The sequence below is a fragment of the Oreochromis aureus genome, linkage group 23 (genome assembly GCF_013358895.1).
Source record: "Oreochromis aureus strain Israel breed Guangdong linkage group 23, ZZ_aureus, whole genome shotgun sequence".
In the NCBI taxonomy this organism is placed as follows: Eukaryota; Metazoa; Chordata; class Actinopteri; order Cichliformes; family Cichlidae; genus Oreochromis; species Oreochromis aureus.
In genome coordinates, this window is record NC_052963.1 from 14,429,753 (window position 1) to 14,448,991 (window position 19,239).

The 19,239-nt window shown below is 38.1% G+C and overlaps 1 protein-coding gene and 1 long non-coding RNA gene across 5 annotated transcripts in view; one reads left to right on the plus strand and one right to left on the minus strand.

Annotated features, from left to right (window-relative positions):
* LOC120436074 (ribonuclease-like 3) overlaps window positions 1–19,239 on the plus strand; it is a 169,999-nt gene that overhangs the window by 62,251 nt on the left and 88,509 nt on the right. The gene's annotated exons all lie outside the window — the stretch shown is intronic.
* On the minus strand, window positions 1,964–15,739 carry LOC120436075. Its single transcript, XR_005610111.1, has 4 exons — window positions 15,502–15,739; window positions 14,662–14,781; window positions 3,548–3,645; window positions 1,964–3,398 (listed from the first exon to the last, which is right to left on the minus strand). It is a non-coding gene; the product is annotated as an uncharacterized LOC120436075 (long non-coding RNA).

A 19,239-nucleotide genomic window follows, 5' to 3' on the forward strand; every position in this document is an offset into this window, starting at 1 on the left:
CATTTTGCACATTTAAGTATAAAAAAGGCCCCCAACTCAAGAGATTGTTTCTGCATATAAAAGGCAACTTATCAAAGAACCAGTTTAATTTTTTTTGTATCTGTGGACACTTTGTAACTGTCACAAAAACATACCATTTGTCTTGAAAAGACAACAATGTTTGAAAGGAATAAAATAAAAATTCTATAACAACAAAGGGATTCCTAAAGATCTATTAGCTGAAAACTTTGTGCATTTTAGCATGGTGTGCAGTGTGTCCATAAAATCTTTGAGGAAACTAAACAAGTGGAGGACAACAGAAGAAATGACAGGCCTAAAAAGGTATGTCCAGCAGTAGGGCTGCCACGATTAGTCGACTAGTCACGATTACGTCGACTATCAAAATCGTCGACGACTAATTTAATAGTCGACGCGTCGTTTGAAGCTTTGTAAGATCACAAAAGACGCAGGAATAAGTAGTAGGATTTGAGAGTGTAATAACGGACTGAAACAGAAGATGGCAGCACTGCATGTACAAGGATGCCAGCTGCCGTTAAAGGCAAAAGAAGAAGAAGCAGTGTCCCAGAATTCATAGCGCGGCCAGGCTCAGTTTCCAGCAATGGCGGCAGCTAGTTAGTTTTAATATTACTCTTATTATTCTTTCTGGGTCACAAAATAAACGTCTAACAAGTTTTTTTCAGGCGAGAATGTAGCTGTGTAAACTTCAAATATCTGCTCAGTTTATCAAGACACCGCATATTTTCAAAAGCGCTCAGACGTTTTCGGAGATGTCTGTTACCCACCAGCTCGATAGCTAGCCGGGGTTCTAGGCTCACTAGAGCCGGTGAGAACACCAGACTCCGGGCAAATCGTTTTCAAACCCACCGCCGTCTTTCACTACTCAGGTTAAACATGATGTATAAGTCACTTAGATAACTGAAAAATGTTATTGTTTGGCTTTTTTTAGTATTTTATTTGTTCCTGGGTAAATCGGTTTGGCTGAGATCAAAGTTATAGTTTTACACAGCTGAATAAACGTCAAGCAAACAACTGATTATCAGAAGTGTGAGATGCTTGAGAACATACTTCAGTGTCCTGTTATATTTTAGATAGCAAGGAGCAGACAGCTGAGTTTATTAAACTCCACCGAAACAATCTGCAGATTTCATTAAAATTTAATAAACTATCATCTTGTCTTTATTTTTAGTTAGCACATACCTTAAACACTTAAAGCTGTAAGCTAATGATAGTTAAGAGCAGATGCATGCTGGTGCAATAAGCTGTACGTTTTACGTCCAATGGATGCATGATCTGATTAGTAGACTAATCACAAAAATAATCGGTGACTAGTCGACTATCAAAATAATCGTTTGTGGCAGCCCTATCCAGCAGATGAACAGTATCTGAAAGTCATCTTCTTGAACAGGAAAACAATCCAGCAAAGACCTGACAGAGGACCTGAAAGATACATTTGACCCTTCAGTTGAGTGATAAACCCAAATTTGACATTTTTGATTCATATCATCGTCATTATACAGAAGGGTCTGGAGAGAGGTACAACAGTGAGTGTCTACAGCCATCAATAAAGAACGGTGGAGGCTCTGTCATGGTTTGGACATTTCAGCCAATGGTGTTGGAGATCATGTCAAAATGTATAAAATTATTAACACAGAAAAATACGATTAGGAGTTTCACAACTGTGTCTTCTCTGATGAGTATATTTCAATGTATTACAAGGGTTGAAAATCATGGTGATAGTAAGTGAGTTAATTTATGATCCAACATAAAAATTATACTCTAACAATGCTAAACTAAAGTATGCACTGAAAAGTATTTCTTAATTCTGGTAACGTTCAGAAGGATTTGATCTGTATTCGAGACATTCACAGTTCAGTGAGCCAAACACATCAGGATATCTCATGTGACACTGTCCTATGATATAGAAACTGGATACATACATAAATACAGAGACATCAAAGACGCATGAATAGTAACCTGTTTAATTCAGGGATCATACAGATGTGTTTCCCTGTCTCATGTCAAGACATTATTTGATAGAAGGAGTTGATGGCATGCCACAGAACAGAAGTGGAATCAATCTGAAATAACAAAGTATTAGAAAAGTATTATAATGGACATCTCACCCTAAAATGCTTACATATAATTCTCAGTTCTCAGAATTTTTTTTACTTTTGTATATCGTGGTTCTGAAGATGCTGCTGGTTATCTACCACAGCAACAATGATGAAGTGGGCCTGACTTATCCAGACACTGAAGATAAGTCTAACACTTGAATAAGCTTCACTTTGTACAGCAGATATAAATTTTTCATGTCTGCTATGAAGCAGGTTACATCCGGGACATGTTGCAAGTCTATTGCAGGACTAACACAGAGAAAAAGACAACATACCCATATTTACACCTACAGGTCACCACTTAACCTAATCCTACACATGTCTTTGTACTATAGGAGAAGACTGGAGTGCCCGGGGAGAAGCCATGCATGCAACACACAGACACAAACTCCGCACAGAAAGGTTCAGGTCAGATGCTGGATTTGAACCTAGGACCTTTTTGCTATATAGGGCGCCTGTGTTATTCCCCAGCCGAGCCTGCTCGACTTATAACCACTTCCTTTTCTGTCACATAATGTGCATAAAGCTTCTCTCTTCAGAGTTTTAAAAACCAACCCAAATATGTGGTTTCACTTTCAGTGTAATGCAATTCTCTGGAGCAGCAGCTTGGTCAGCTTTAGTTTATTTAATGAGTGCTGAAAGGCCGGCAATGATTGTCATATGAGAGAACAAGATGAGATACAGCCAGTTAGAAAACATGTAAAATATAGTTATTTAAGTGAGACAAAGTGAAGTCTAACAGATAGTGCTGGTGATTGTAATATTCTTCCATCATCACTGAAAAGCAATTTTCCAGTATTCAGTCATTGTTTTTATTTATTATTATTACTGTTAATATTTAAGCAAATTTATTTAGATGTTGAGGGAAAGGAACATTCAAAGTGTACAGGTTGCTTGTTATTGTTACATGCAATTTCTGCATGCAGTTCTATTTCTTCGTCGTCATACTTACAAGGCGAAGTAGATTTCAATTTACAGTGCAACATTTTCAACACATTGTTGCTTGCGTAAAGATTGTAATAAACATGCCTCTGATTACAAATCTTTTTAACATTTTCCATATCATCAATGATGAAGGTATTCCTTGGCTTGCATTTAGACTCCTCCTTGTTCTGTTTATTCAGTTCATTCAGTTTATTCATCAGATTATTCATCAGATTATCACACGTGTCTCCTTCCTTCGCAATATGCTGAATTTCGAATAGTGACTTTTCCGGAGGCACGGACCAGACCAGAATGACAGAGTGCAGCATCAGTAGGAAAACGGAAAGTTTCATCATATTTCTATGATAAAGAAAAAACAAACATTCATTAGAATAGATATCGGTAAAGCTATATTTTTTCTGCATATTTTAACAATTTTAGCATGACTGTACACCGAAACGAAATAAAAATATACTGGATGATGCTCGCCAAGGCTCCATTTTACTTACTTCCCGAAGAACTAAAGTTGGCTAAAGTTGACTTGAGCACTCACAGTGGCTGGCAGGAGGCGGCAGTCTGAGGCAGCAGTCAGTGAGCAGTCAGTCTTCTGAAAGGAGAGGAAAAAGGGAACTCTCTGAAACTTCAGACTAGTTGGAGTTGTTACGGGTTCGAAATTGAGGATGAGAGTAAAACAATCATGGTCCAGAAGAGGTCAATCAAACAATTGATTTTAATGAATGCACGCAGCGTGGAGAGGTGCAAACTGCAGAACAGTTGTACATCTCTACCCAAAATACACTCTAGATTGTTTTTATAACATCAGGGTATTGTAACGCCCCTTCTTGCGTTTACAAGCACATAATTTGCATGTACAGAACATTCATGTATTTTAAGAATTAACTGCAACATAGAGGTTCCTCCTTGTGGCATACTCTTCCGAATATAGTGATGACCTAAGGCCTTTGAGGTCACCATGGACTGGACATCCTTCCGTCACCTGTAACTAAGCAAACTCAAATACCACAAGAAGCTGAATACATTCAGGCCTTTGCTCAGCTACTATTTTACTATATCAATATACTCAGCATATGAGTTATGATATATATATATTTAACTCAATCATTTTAAAGTAGTTATAACTGCACCTGTAATAAAATGTTAATATTTGATTATAATAACCCCTATAATATAAATTATAACATAATGCCAGCAGCTTCAATAAACACTTTGATGAAATGATAATTAATGCAATGATAAGATGATGGTTATGTAAAATAATCCCTATAATTCTACAATTCCCCCTTTGACGTCTTCCAAAGACGTCACTACACTATTCCCAGGTCCACTACCTTCGCTCTGACCCTCTCTAGCCGCCCCTGACTCAGCAAATCCGACAACAACCTCATGTCCTCTAGGTGGTCCAGCAATAAAACACCAGCCCCCACTTGAAAACACTTCATGCTTAGGTAATCTCCGCTCCTCTTCTGGGTCCCTCTCTAGTGAAAATCTTCTCCTGTAAGGGATAGAAAACAAACAACCTTTCTCTGCTACACCTTACTAACTTACTGTGTTCATCTCAGGTTCCTGTCATTATTCAAAGTTGATTCACAATATCATATCAGGCAAAATGATAAACCCTACTGCCACGTCTACTTTGTTAAGCTCTTGAGCTAGACTCTGTACCGGTTTGCCAATCTGTGTGTACATGTCTCTACACTTTTAATGTCTAAATGCACATCTGGATGTATGTGCACTTGTATATCTATCTGCATCTATGAGTCAATGATTTGTCAGATATAAGGCGTTAATGTGAGAAATGTTTCCTGACTATTAACTCCTGATACTCAAGGAACTTTCCTGTTTGCCGAACTTCCTAGGTTTGGCCTTTTACACTTTTACTAAAGAAATTTTAACAGAGCCCAAAGAGATTTTTTTATTTTGTGCATTTGCTTTCACTTATGTATTGTCATGTTCTGGGCTCTATCCATTATATTAACTTTATTCAATCTCAATACTCTTTATGTGTGTGAGCAACGCTTTTAATTTTATTAAACACCACCCCAGTAAAATACACACCATCCCCATGTCAGCCTGACTCTGCTAAAAAGCACACTTCAAAGTTTTTCTATCTGGTTTTACGCCTCTTTTGGCCTCAAGCATATACATAACATGCAAAGGTTACTGTTAATGCCCGTTAGACAAGTTTCCATTATCTACAACATTTTGTTTCACCCGGCTCACCCTTACACATTTCCTGTTCACTTATTGCATATTTATCTTTAACACCTTTTACCTCATTCGTTGCTAAGCAGAAACAAAGCAACCTGTGGTCCACCTTTACCCTGTAAAATAAACCCCTGTCATGTTTGTGTCTGTAAGCTTGTTTTGCATTCATTCATTACACTCCCCGCCATTCCTGCAAGTTAGGAGCTGTACAGTTAAAAGCTACATCGAGTCCAGGCCTTTGGCCTGGCCTATATATAAATCATGTGTGTTTGTAAGCGTGCATGCAATTCACCTGCTATGTTCTCATCTTCGCTCAACATGTATCACCTGGACACTCTCACCAGTGAAGCTTAAAACCCTCTTGGATAGAACATCAACTCTAAACAAGCACAGTTATGCATTGTGTATAAATTAACTCAACCTCATGCTAACCTACATAAGTACCTGTCTTAAGAGAGACCTCTGCACAGCTCAGACGCCAGTTGCAAGAGCTCTCTAACATTAGAATCATCAGCTGTGACTTATATAGTATTATTTCGGTACTTTATACTTCACACATTTTTGAACGTTGTTTATATGGGGAGTTCCTCTTTTGTGTCTATATTTATTAATATGCCTTGTGCACTAAAGCTTCCTGTTTTTCAGTCTGGCTGAGCACTCGTTTGTGAGTATAAACTGGCCTCTACAAGCCTTCATTAGCAGATACACATTACAAATACTTCATATATACAGAGAAAAACCCAATAATCCACATTTCACTATTTTGTTCTTTGGTTCAGATTTGGATTCTGTATTGTTCTTTATTTATTATTATTTATATTCAGATTGTTTATTGCTAATCTTGGTTTGTTGTTGTCTGTTTGGGAGCTGACATAGTCTCTATAAATGAACTTCTTTTGGTGGAGTAGCATCAGGAGAGAAGCTCCAGAGAGGCATCTTCCATGTTAAACACTAAAATATAACATAAGAGATCTTCTCAACGTGTTGTATATTTTAATATTTCCTTATTATTTTGTCATAAAATAAATCAACCAAATAACTTAAGCTGTGTGACAGCACCTTGCGTTTACGCCAGGCTGTGAACTGCCCTAAATCTACTTGCTACACCCCTTTTCACCTAGTTTAATTTTTTCAATCCTAATTTAAACTATTCCTGACTTCCCTCAATGCACACTGTAAAGTGTAAAAATACAATTGGCTTTCTCCTGGTAAAAGGTCCTACATTATTTTCTCTACCTTTGGAAACATCCTCTATCGAGTTAACCCATTTCATTTTTCAAACTTAGGCCTGATTTCTTCGCCCCTTTAACGGGTAGCGCATATCCGGTCTGAACACTGTGTTTGGGCAATTTACTAATTGTTGCAGGATTTCTATGTTATGTAAAGTTCCTCTCATCCCTTTTATGCTTCCATTATAACCTGTGTCTAACAAGCTTTTGATCTTCTTTGTAATATAAACAACTCGGTGTATTTGTGCTCTGTTCTTCTCCTTTCTCTCGTCTGATCATCTCAAGTACGTCCTGTACCAAATTTGCTTCCTCTTTTCAAGTCCCACATTTAATTACAAGCTCAAACATATTTGCCCTATATTGCTGTCTCGACGTGTTTCCTGTCAACTTAACAGAGTTATTCTCAGAACTCAGAGCTGAGGTTCCCCTTTTCTAAGTCTGTCTGTTCTACAAGAGAGCAAGTCGGTAAACAAGTTTATCATCACCAAGGTTATTAGGTAAACGTCACGTAGACACATTTCATGTAGCTGATAACATATATACAATTTTCCTTTGACATATCTGTATGTGCACGCCTAAATTATAACCTCTTATTCTAGAAATCAAAAATAACCTGAAAATAACACTTTCTGCCTCAGTTTTACCATACCTAAATTATCAAAAACCTAAACATCATCAAGTAATCTTAAAACCCTTTCAAATTAAACCTTAAATCCTGTAACTCCCCTTTTTGTGACACATCTCATGTGTTACAAACTCAAAATCCTTCACTCAGGTTAGGGCATTAAAAAGGTTAGTCATATCATATTAAGTCTACATGCTCCGGACCTTCAAACCTGTTTTTAAGGAATGAAATCAAATTAATCATCATGTCAAATCTTTTCTTGGCTCCATCCACAGCCTGCATCCTTGAAACGTCCTATAAACAAAAGCCTGTGTGTTAACCAGAACATCACCTTTTATACTCACTTTCTCCACTGATGATCCAACCAGTGTTATAACCCAAAATAAACTTACACAGAACAGTTATTAATCATGTGTCCCCTCCGTTCATGGTAACTTAAGTTACATCAAGGTTTCCCTTTTAGCATTTAGCATCCTATAATGTAATAACATAATCCAACCCCAATAAATAATTTTCTCAACGCACACATCAATATCCCAAAATCAGCATCCCCAGATTTAAGTCTCCCACTTGTCCTGTTTGTCAACCTTTATTTATTTCCCTCTTGGTCCCATCACTCACATTCACTCCCATGCATTCACACATAATATTTTTGCTGATCTGCAGCCTTCATGCGCACGTGATCAGATGCTCCACATCAGCAAAATGAGCTCAATCATTTGTTTTATTTCGTTTTTCCTTTTAGGAAAATAGTTCTCTATACTTTTGACTGGATTGACTCGCTGCAATCCTTACTTGGTAATTTGTCCGCGCCGTCAGTTCACTCTCTTCCAGGCCTGCTTAGAGCAAAAATGAGAAAAAAGAGAGCTGAGTATTAGCTCATCAAAGTACAAAACAAAATCACCTGACAGGTTTTTTCTTTATAAGTGCACTGTTACAAAACCCTTAAACATGTCCATGTTTATTAACACTCCCTCTTTAAAATAAAACAACAACCTCAAAAATCTTCAACAATCTTAAATTTCACCCATAGAACACACCCAAAACCTCGCCAAAAGCTACACCGTTTCAGTACACAACAATAACCCGGTTAAGCACTTTACCATACTCAGATTCAGCCTAACACCTTACAACAATGTGTCAACACTAATTTATAAACCTCCTAATCAAATTTGCACCTCTGAACTATCTACCCCTCCTTAAAGGCCTCAATCACACACACACAGCAAGCTCCTCTGTCCACATTCACACAAGCTCTCAAACTTTTCCATACTCAGCCATATCTCAACAATTTAACTTGGCAAAAGAAATACATGTTTAAACTTTATCACATTATTTAATTATTTTCATTTTCTTTCTATACTAATCACTTACTTTGATCAATCAGTGCAAGAGCACTCCTGAGTCACTCTTATAAACACTTTTCTTTTGTTTTGTTTTTTTTTTTTTTCCATCTCTTTTAAATCTTTCCATCAATTGTATTAACCATTCACACCATTCTCTCACTCATACAAGCAGCAAGCAGATCTTCATTGCATACGCTTATATTCTTAGCCAGGTTTTTAATCAATATCTGTTCATTAAGCTTCAGGAGCTTGTCTTTATAAGGTTAATGCATTTTCTGTTTGTGTGTGTATGGGTATATGTTATTTTGCATCTATGACTTCACAGTCTCCCAGACTTCTTCCCAACTCTCCAGTTAAGCAGTCAGTTTTCTTTTTCCCGAGTTACTAACCCACATTTTGATTTCCCACCTTAAATTACCGCCCTCCTGGTCTTCAGCCAGGAGCTGGGGCTTGCTTTTCAGGTTCCTGGACACATCATGCTGTGAACAATTCAACCAGAAACTTGCCTTAACTTATCCATAGATGTTAACCTCTAACTTTCTTCCGACTGCTGCTGTGGAGAGCCGGTCCAAGTCTGCTTTACTCCTGAAAATAACAAAACTAAGACATTTTCATTATTATCACCAGTGGTTAAATAACCCATTTCTCTGTCTCTGACCAGAAACACCAATTATGCCAGGCATGTAAGCGTGTTCTTCCCTGCATTTTATGTTAATTGGGTGTAAACTGCTTCTTCATTAAATTAATTCATTGAGTTCTTCGTTGCCTTGCGATGTATTCATGTTACTGTACACTACGTGTAAGCTGTTTCTTCATTGCATCCTATATATTCATATTTAATTTATGCATTTCACCACTGAGCTTTAGATTCAAACTATCTCACTTCTGATTCATTTCAAAAATATCTCACATGTAACAATTTGTATGTGTGTTTTCTATTCATTAAGGTAATGACAATTATTTCTTTCATTATTCTTACCTTTTCTAATGTTTACCTCTTTGTTATGCTGTAGTGGACATCCCTAAACAATTCATGAGTTCAGGCTTCAATTTTCAATCCAATTATATCCTATATTCTCGCAGTCAAACTCGTCCAGCTTCATCTCTCACTGGTCCTCTCTGCACAATGTCCTATTCGGGCTTCAAAGCTCCAGCAAACACAGTCTCAACTCAGCTGCTGTCTTCTTCTCTGTTTCTTTACAGTCTTTTCTTTCAGATTAAGTCCCAGCGTGGCAAAATATCACTCAATGTCCAGTGCTCTTCCACAATTCTTTATCCCACTGTTCAACTGCCCAGCCTGTATTTTCACAGTACTCCTTTGGTTTTTTTTTGTTTTCTTGAATTAAAAACACTTTCAAACTTTAGCACATCCTACTTTTCATCACACAAGAAATATATTTCACACTCCTTTATTCCATACACACCTTTTAAATGCTCTAACCTCTTTCAGACGCCATAAATCGTCTCACACGCACTGCCTTTCTCTCTCTCAGACTTCCCCTTTTCACTTAGACAAATCACACAGTCACTCAAATCAAATACTGACAGCATTCACACAGTTAAAATCACACAAAATACGCTTTCATACGAGTATTTTGGACATGCCTTCCATGATCAGAAAGAGCAAGTCAAAAGAAAAAGAAAAAGAAAACTGAAACCTCTCATAACATCACTGAAGGTCAAATATCTTCATAGACCCAAAAGTAAGCATATTATTTCCCTAGTCAAAAGTCAAACCGTTACTCACAGTAATTTTTAATCTCACAGCCTTTGTGTTTTGAAACTAAAAGAGGAAGGAACAGCGCCCAATTTAAACTGCGCATGTTGTCACTCAACGACACACACAGAAAATGTAACTGTATATATATTATCTCAAACTGAAACAAAACCCATCTAAAAATCCTAAAACATCTTACTTGACACCCCAAAACACACATGGCTTGCAGACATATTTATTAATTAAATTATCTCAAATTCAATTTCAGTTCTCAGAACCCAGGTAACGGTCTTAAGTATCAACAGTTTATGTATCCTATCTCAAAACCCCGCAAAAGTCATACAGTCATGGCAAGAAATAAAACTTTACTTACATATTGTAATAAACAAAACCAGCGTCTTAAGTACATGCACCAGCAATGTCTAGCAGTCCCTATTAACTTCCTCATATTCTATTGACCTCTCAGCTGCCTTATTTGCATTCTCACACACACACACAATCTAAAAATAATACCAGCCTGACTCTCAGACTCAGACAAGTCTCTTAATCTATTTACACAGACGTCCTATGATTACAACTGCACAGATTTTAGGCTTCTCATTTCAAAACCTACACAATTTAGACAATTTTTAAATTAACGGTCCGACCGATAAACTCCCTGAGTTTTTGTCATCAATTTAACCAGTCTCGCCCCGGCCGTGGCCAAATATCTAAGACCCTACACAATTTAAAAGCATCAATCAACTCAACCCGAAAAGCCCTGTTATGTGGACACCCCACATCCCAGGCTTCCCAAGTTTTAAGTTAAAGGTAGACGCCCGAAACCCGGTTTCTACTGACCAAAAAGTGCAAACCACCGCCCGGACGGCAAACTGACCCAGTCAGTGGCCTATTTTGGAGTTTCCCAAGTTCTCCACGAAAGGCCAAGTCGGACTATCCCTATCCAAGGAAGATCCCGGCGTCCTCAGGAAATTTGGAGCGTCACCTCCGAGAAATGCACTTGTTAGACTCCCAGAGTCCCGCTCTATACAATTTAATTATTTTGAAGACACCCCAAAAATCACAAACCCACCATATCGGTGTCCAAGCCCGGCTTTATATTCAATTGAGACTTTAATGTCACAAACTTCACCAATTACCTATTATTCTAAATTCTCTTTATTCTAAATCCTCTTTATTCTATATCCTCTTTATTCTTATTCCTTTGGGACTTTAACCGGTACCTTTAGTGAGACTCTAACTCACTTTTACTCTTTTTCTTATCATTACTTCAACTTCAACTTCTCATGAGATTTTCACCAAAATCAAAACAGACTTTACCAGTAATTTTCAGTGAGTAGACTTTCAATTTTGTCAGAACCAATTCAGCACTGTTTGGAAATAATTCAACAGGTAGTGCCTTACCTTTGAATAAGCCGGCTTATGTCCACTCACTTCGACCACTGACTCGTGTCTGCCTGTTTGAGCACCTCGGACCCTCTCAGTCTCAACCTCCAACTCTCTCTACTCAATTCCCGGCCAAATGCACCAAATGTTACGGGTTCGAAATTGAGGATGAGAGTAAAACAATCATGGTCCAGAAGAGGTCAATCAAACAATTGATTTTAATGAATGCACGCAGCGGCGTGGAGAGGTGCAAACTGCAGAACAGTTGTACATCTCTACCCAAAATACACTCTAGATTGTTTTTATAACATCAGGGTATTGTAACGCCCCTTCTTATGTTTACAAGCACATAATTTGCATGTACAGAACATTCATGTATTTTAAGAATTAACTGCAACATAGAGGTTCCTCCTTGTGGCATACTCTTCCGAATATAGTGATGACCTAAGGCCTTTGAGGTCACCATGGACTGGACATCCTTCCGTCACCTGTAACTAAGCAAACTCAAATACCACAAGAAGCTGAATACATTCAGGCCTTTGCTCAGCTACTATTTTACTATATCAATATACTCAGCATATGAGTTATGATATATATATATTTAACTCAATCATTTTAAAGTAGTTATAACTGCACCTGTAATAAAATGTTAATATTTGATTATAATAACCCCTATAATATAAATTATAACATAATGCCAGCAGCTTCAATAAACACTTTGATGAAATGATAATTAATGCAATGATAAGATGATGGTTATGTAAAATAATCCCTATAATTCTACAGAGTTCATATAGTGTCCAAGTGAATGGGCCGCACCTGCATATCTGAGGAATTTGAATGAAGATAAATAATTATTGAAACAGAAATCAGTTAAAGTCTGCTCTATGTGAGATATGCTAGTAAATTATGCAAAATATCCATGCTTAAAAAGTTCACAGAATCAAGATCATGTCATGTAGCTGAATCCATTTGTGAAACGTGGCAGTTTTCAGTTGGGTTTTTTTTTTGTGTGTGTTCACTTATAAAGAATAGATTTGAACACGGGTTAAATTCAAATTGGCCAGATTAGCTGAGTTTTCATATCCATAGTGGGTGATCATATAACTTCATTCATGTTCATGTTCATACACAAAATCCCCCAACTTCAAGCCAATAACATATGGCTCTTTCACCACCTGAAAAAGCTAATGAAACTAGTTCCAGTTGAGAGAGGAACACCACAGAGGAGGTATATAAAAGATATCATGGGTCAAAGACTATGTACATTTTCCTCACAGCAAAAGACTTACAAGCAAATATGAATGTTATATCTTTATTTGCTTTATTCTTCTTGCCTTAAATGAAAAACAGATGCTACGCAGACAAGTCAACTCCAGTTTGTCTGTTTAAAGTTGGCTCACTAACCTCATAGTATATTACTTGTATAATAAAGCAGTTGTCATTGTCATTGTTCCAATACTACTGATAATGAAGCTGTAAAACATGCTCCTAAATGTAAGACTAACCATGTATGGTGTGCAGGGGTGGCCATACAACTATCTGAAGGCTGCAAATCTGATTTGAACAGACTAAAGATTAGGACTAAATTGATTATGTCTTCATGCCCCCTTCCTGTTTGTATGTTTTCTAGAGCATATCCACTCTCAACCTAATTTTTCTGCTAAAAATGATGCAAATAGTAGATAATGCTGAAATAGGAAGTATTAAAATATTTTTAATAACAACACTTGCCAAATGCCGCAAATGCCAGTGTTCATTAATTTTAGAGCCATCTTAATAATCAATAGACTATCCTTTTGGTTCAATATCATCTTGCAGTTGTTTTTTGTAGTCCACAACCAAATTTTTGCTTTTGTCTTCTGGCATTGTAGCTCACTCCTTTTATAATGTGTGTAATAATGTGAACTGTAGCTTCACAACCACAAGTTCTCACGCATTACTGTGGGCTTTATTGATTATGGAGTTATTTACAGTAATGCCCTCTGTTCCTTCTTAAAGTAACTAACATACACAGATTCCTGATTTACCTAATGGACCAACTTTACACCATTTATTTATTTATTATTCACTTATTTATTCAAATAATTTATTATGCTATTGTAAAATGTGTAAGAAATGTTTTTTATTGAACATCTGGAACACCAAGAGTGACGGACCTCCCGAGGGTCTGAGAAAGCTGATATGTAGTTACTCAATGAACCGCACACCTTGTATACTCCATATAACATTTTTGTTGTACTTACCAATTGCAGCTTCAGTGTTATTTTTATGATTAGATGCCACTATTTACTTGTTTCCTGTAAACAAACTGTAAACTTTAAATCAAATTCCGGACTCTGAATCATCATCATCATCAACTGCGACCGGTTCTTTCACCCCAACCGGTCGCAGCAGATGGCCCCGCCCCTCCCTGAGCCTGGTTCTGCCGGAGGTTTCTTCCTGTTAAAAGGGAGTTTTTCCTTCCCACTGTCGCCAAAGTGCTTGCTCATAGGGGGTCATATGATTGTTGGGTTGTTCTCTGTATTTATTATTGTGCGATCTACTGTACAATATAAAGCGCCTTGAGGCGACTTTTGTTGTGATTTGGCGCTATATAAATAAAATTGAATTGAATTGAATTGAACTTGCTCTGTTCGAGCAGCTTTGTGATATCATGAATGCAGAGCACAAACGCCTTCTCTTACACACAAGTAAGACGGCTATATAAAAGGAGATTGGTCACCAGAGTTTTTGAGTTACGAGAGCTGCTGTGGAGACTTCTTTCAGGTAAAAAAAAGCTACAACTGGCAGCACATTTCAGTGACATGGACTGGGTTGCAAAGCTTGCTTACTTGTGCAACATATTCAATCAGTTGGCATATAAAGTAGCTACATTCAAAGCTGAGCTTGAATTGTGGGGGGACAGCATGTAAAAAAGGGATGCTTGACACGTTTCAAGCATTAGCAGGAGTTTGAGGGAGTCAAAAGTTCAGTCAAAACTGTTCAGTTTCATTATGAAAAAAAATTAAAGATCACTGCAATCTTTGTGTTAAATTAGCAATAACTTTTTATGACTGACACAGCTTTTGACATGCAAAAGCTTCCAAATTACCTTGATTTGTAACTTGACTGATGAGTGATTGGTTGTCTAATTTGCAGAGGTTCAGACACAAGTTGGTCGTTTGCAATACCAGTCGGTGATGGTGTCTTCAGCAAGTGAAATTCTCTAAAGCTGGAGAATGGTGAGAGTAAATTCATTATGTAGTATCAAGATAACAGTCTTTTCAGTTTTAATGAAAATAGTAATGAGTTCTTCTCAACAGAAACCCATGAAGTCTTGTATGCGATGCATGTAGCTGATGCAAGATTTGAAAACTCACAGACTCCACTTCATGCTATACATACAATACCTCAATATTATTTGAACTTATAACACCAGTATGAACTGGCTAACTTACTGCAAACAATACACCTGATTTCTTTTCTTTAGTGCACATCTACTTTGCAATATTCTGGTCAAATGTACTCTAATGTACTATGTTGGACTGGTGGAGGGCAGCTGTGGTGTTCATGGTCAATGTAACAGGATAACAAACAGTTTAAATTTAAGCAGAAGAGTGACTTACTAAGCCTTTGCAGTAGCTTTATGCTGTCTAAGGTTAGCTCATGTAACATCTGCTTGTATCTTGTTAAATCCAGCTAAATAAATCCATAAAGAACAGTGAATCTTAAAGCTGATCATGGCTTGTGCACGAAGAAATCTACTGGAGTTCACAATAGAAATTCTTTCCAAGTGATTCTTTTCCCAACCCTGCACCACCACAACCCATCTTTGGATTGAAATAATTTGCAGTCAGTGCTTGTGTGTTTTATTACACACAAGGAAAACATTATACAAAAGCAAATAGTTGTAGAGTAAAAACGTTAAAATATAACAAGTGTAAAGACTGACCTGTCTGCAGCTGAGAATCACCAACAAGTCCAAAAAGAAAAGGACAAAAAAGCAAAGGCACAAAAGTGAAAAAGAACACAGATTTCTGTCAGTCAGCCCTTTTTATACTAAACTCTTTGTACTGCCTTAGTCATAAATAGCTTTGGTGCACATAGCAACAGCTTAGCAACTACATTTCCTGTCTGCTTCATGTGTTTGAGCCCATATATGGGGGAAAAAACAACAACATACAGTGTTACAGAGACATGAATGTAAACACAGGCAGTACACTTACTTCCTCAAAGTACTTCCTGACACAAACAAATATGTTCACACATTATTCTGTCTACAGCTTTACAAACATTTGGTTTAATACTTAATAGCATAAAAGTCATAACTTACTGTGCAACATGTTCACATATGAACTGATAGATCACAAACAACAAAGAAAAAACAAATCTTACATGAACTTGATAACTTAAAAATATGCTTTGTAAGTAAATTATTTAAAATTCTATTGTAAGGTTTGTTTGTTCATTCATTTAAGAAGTGCATTTAAAAAAGTTTGGAGTCATTGAAGATTATTATTTTGTTTTGACTTTTTTAACTGTACATCCACTTGTTTATGTTTTTATAACATTAATTGTTGCAGCCAGCGTTTGAATAGTACTGATAATGAAACTATAATATGCTCTTGTGGACTTCGAATATGCCCACCTTCCACAGGAGGCGCCATAAAGGTTGGGCACAATGTGAAGCAGTCAGGAAGGGAGGCCCTGGTAGACCTATTCCAAGTTATCTAGGCTGGCCATCGTGACATGGTGGTGGTCCACAAAACCCTGGTTCATCTGGGTTTGTTGAAGGCATTAGGTTAGGCCAGAGGTTCCCAAAGTGTGGGGCCCGCCCCCTGGGGGGCGCAGAGCCATTGCAGGGGGGGCGCGGTATGAAAAGAAAAAGAAAAAAAAAGAGCGCTTGGACACTGTGGACAGGTTTTTGACGGGGCTCCCACATAAACGCAAAGCAGGAGATGAAGCATCGCCAAATATGTTTCCAAACCAACTTCCTTCTAAGCCAAAGACAGGAAAATATGGTGAAGCATATCTTCCCTTTGGCTTCACCTGCACAAGTGCCAAGGTCTCCCTGCAGAATTAGTTTCCCTGCGTCGGGAGCACGCGCTGGGCTTTCCAAATCACGGACAAACAGTATCCCACATTCTTGATTTTTAGTTCACAAACACTTCTTGTAATAACTAACTACTCCTGACATTTTGGACATGTTAGCTCTTTATGCAGTAAAGTTACAGTGGGATACAAATAATATCAGGCTGATCCTGCCGTAATTTGTTCCTCCTGTTCAAATCACGGACAAACAGTATCCCACAGCTGTGTATGTGTTTAAACCCATTTTGCACAGAGAGGCATTTTTTTGAAAAATGTATTGACAGCTGTCAATACATTTTTGAAAATTACATGTTGAAAATTATTACACAGGAAAAAAAAACAACTACACGTAAAATAATTACACCGTGACGCCTCTGCCTTTCTAAATGGAGGGACAGTAACTGCGTGTGTATATGTAAGCGTTTAAAAACTGAAGATAGTCAGATTAACAGAAACAGTATTTTGTCTCTATCTGCCATTCTGCTATTCATCTCATGTAAACAATAACGTGGCGCACAGCGTGACGTGAAAAGAGGCACATACCTTTGTCGCGTGACGAACTCTGTATTCCTCGTCCACACATAAAAGCAAAAAAGGAGTTTTAAATAATCTCCGTTTTCGGTGAATCGCAACGCCGTTTACGTGTGGACGAAAAGCCCAAACGCATAGAAACAGGTGAGTTTTCAAAAATACCCGTGTAGGTGTGGACGCAGCGTAAAAGAGTTAGTAGTATATTTTATTACTACCTATAATTTATTGCCGTTTACTTGTATTTGCTTAATTGTTTACTAAATGTTTAAGGTGTGAAATAAACCGCAATGGAGTTTGTAAACAAAATATGGGTGTGTGTGTTTGGAGGATGTGTTGGGGGGTTGTTAGGGGGTGTTAAGGGGGGGTGTTAAGTGGTGGGGGCGCGAACATTTTTCTTGTGAAAAGGGAGGCCTGGCAAAAAAAAAAAGTTTGGGAACCACTGGGTTAGGCAATTAGGTGTGTGCATGGAGAGGTTCACAAATATCCGATAGTGCAAGAGGAAATAAAATATAAGGGAAAAACACATCGAGTTAAGGCTGCAGTGACTTCCTGCTTTGTAGATGCCTCAATTCTTGCGACAAATTGGTCCATGTTTAATAATTTGGTGGGAGAATGTTTGGGAATGCTTTCATGACAGATGGAGCCTGTGCTGTGCTCAGTGGTGGTGGTGGTCATCAGACGTTGCTTCTGGGGAGGACAAATCAGTGACCCCGCTGGTCCCAGTCATTCCCACCATGGAAGATTTACCACGGCAACACTCTCATGACAACACTCTGGAATAGATAATGGCCTGATTCAACTGACTGGGTATCCAAGAGGATCTGTGGTGGTATTGTGAATTCTGCTTGGAGTGCCAGTTACAGTTTTTTCTGATTGCTTAAGCACATTTTTTGTAACTATTGGCTATTTTTGCATAACTCTACACACAAATAAGAAAACCTGTCACCCAATTATCAAAACATTGTAGTTCTCTTGCAAAAGCGAACACAGCTAGATTAACTCTTCACACCTTCGTAAAAATGGTGTTTTCGTATCAAACAGTACACACAAGCCATCATCTACTAAGCACACAATGCGCCAACTGCACACTGATGGTATGAATACAAAACACATCTGGCTTTTGCATTCTCTGTGTACAGATGTCTATTTGAGGTCACACTTTTGTCATAGTGTCATGTAAGCATACAAGGATCCAAACTTCAAGTATTGGTGTTTATTCACACTCATCAAAACCAAGACAAAGTCAGAACACAAAATAGGAATTTCACAAAAAGGGGAAAAAAAGACAATCAGCCTACATCATGTCGTCTTTCTGGGTCCGCCACAAAATTTTCGTCCACATTGCATGCGATATCCTCCAGTCCAAGGCACCAGGGAAAATATCTCCTTGAATGCCGTATCCAGGCCTGACATGATGCCTGGTCAATATCTCCACATGCCTCCTCCATTGCCTGTAAAAGGGCTACCTGTTGATGAGGATGACGGTCGTACACTTTCCAGCGCCAGGCAGAGAAGAACTCCTCGATGGGATTTAAGAATGGAGAGTATGGAGGAGGTTGAGTGCCATGAAGGATGGGTGGTCTGTAAACCAGTTGCGGACCAAAGCAGCCCTATGGAAACTAACATTGTCCCATATGATGACATATCGGGTCTGCTCTGGTCTCTGAACAGTGAGCATGTCATGCAAGGTGTCCAGGAATGCAATAATGTGTGCAGTGTTGTATGGGCCTATGGTTGCATGATGGTGAACAACACCATTTTGGCTTATAGCTGCACACATGGTTATGTTACCACCACGTTGTCCTGGGACACTGATGATGGCACGGTGTCCAATAATGTTCCTGCCACGTCTCCTGGTTTTACTGAGGTTAAACCGGCCTCATTCACAAAAAGTAGCTCATGTCCCATTGCATCTGCTTCTAGTTCCATCACTCTCTGGACAAGACAAAACAAATGCAACACATCAGGCCCATGCACAGCACTACAGTATGCACTTCCAAATTCAGAACCAATGACACTAGCTTACCTGCACATAGTCATATCGCAGTTGCTTTACACGTTCTGTGTT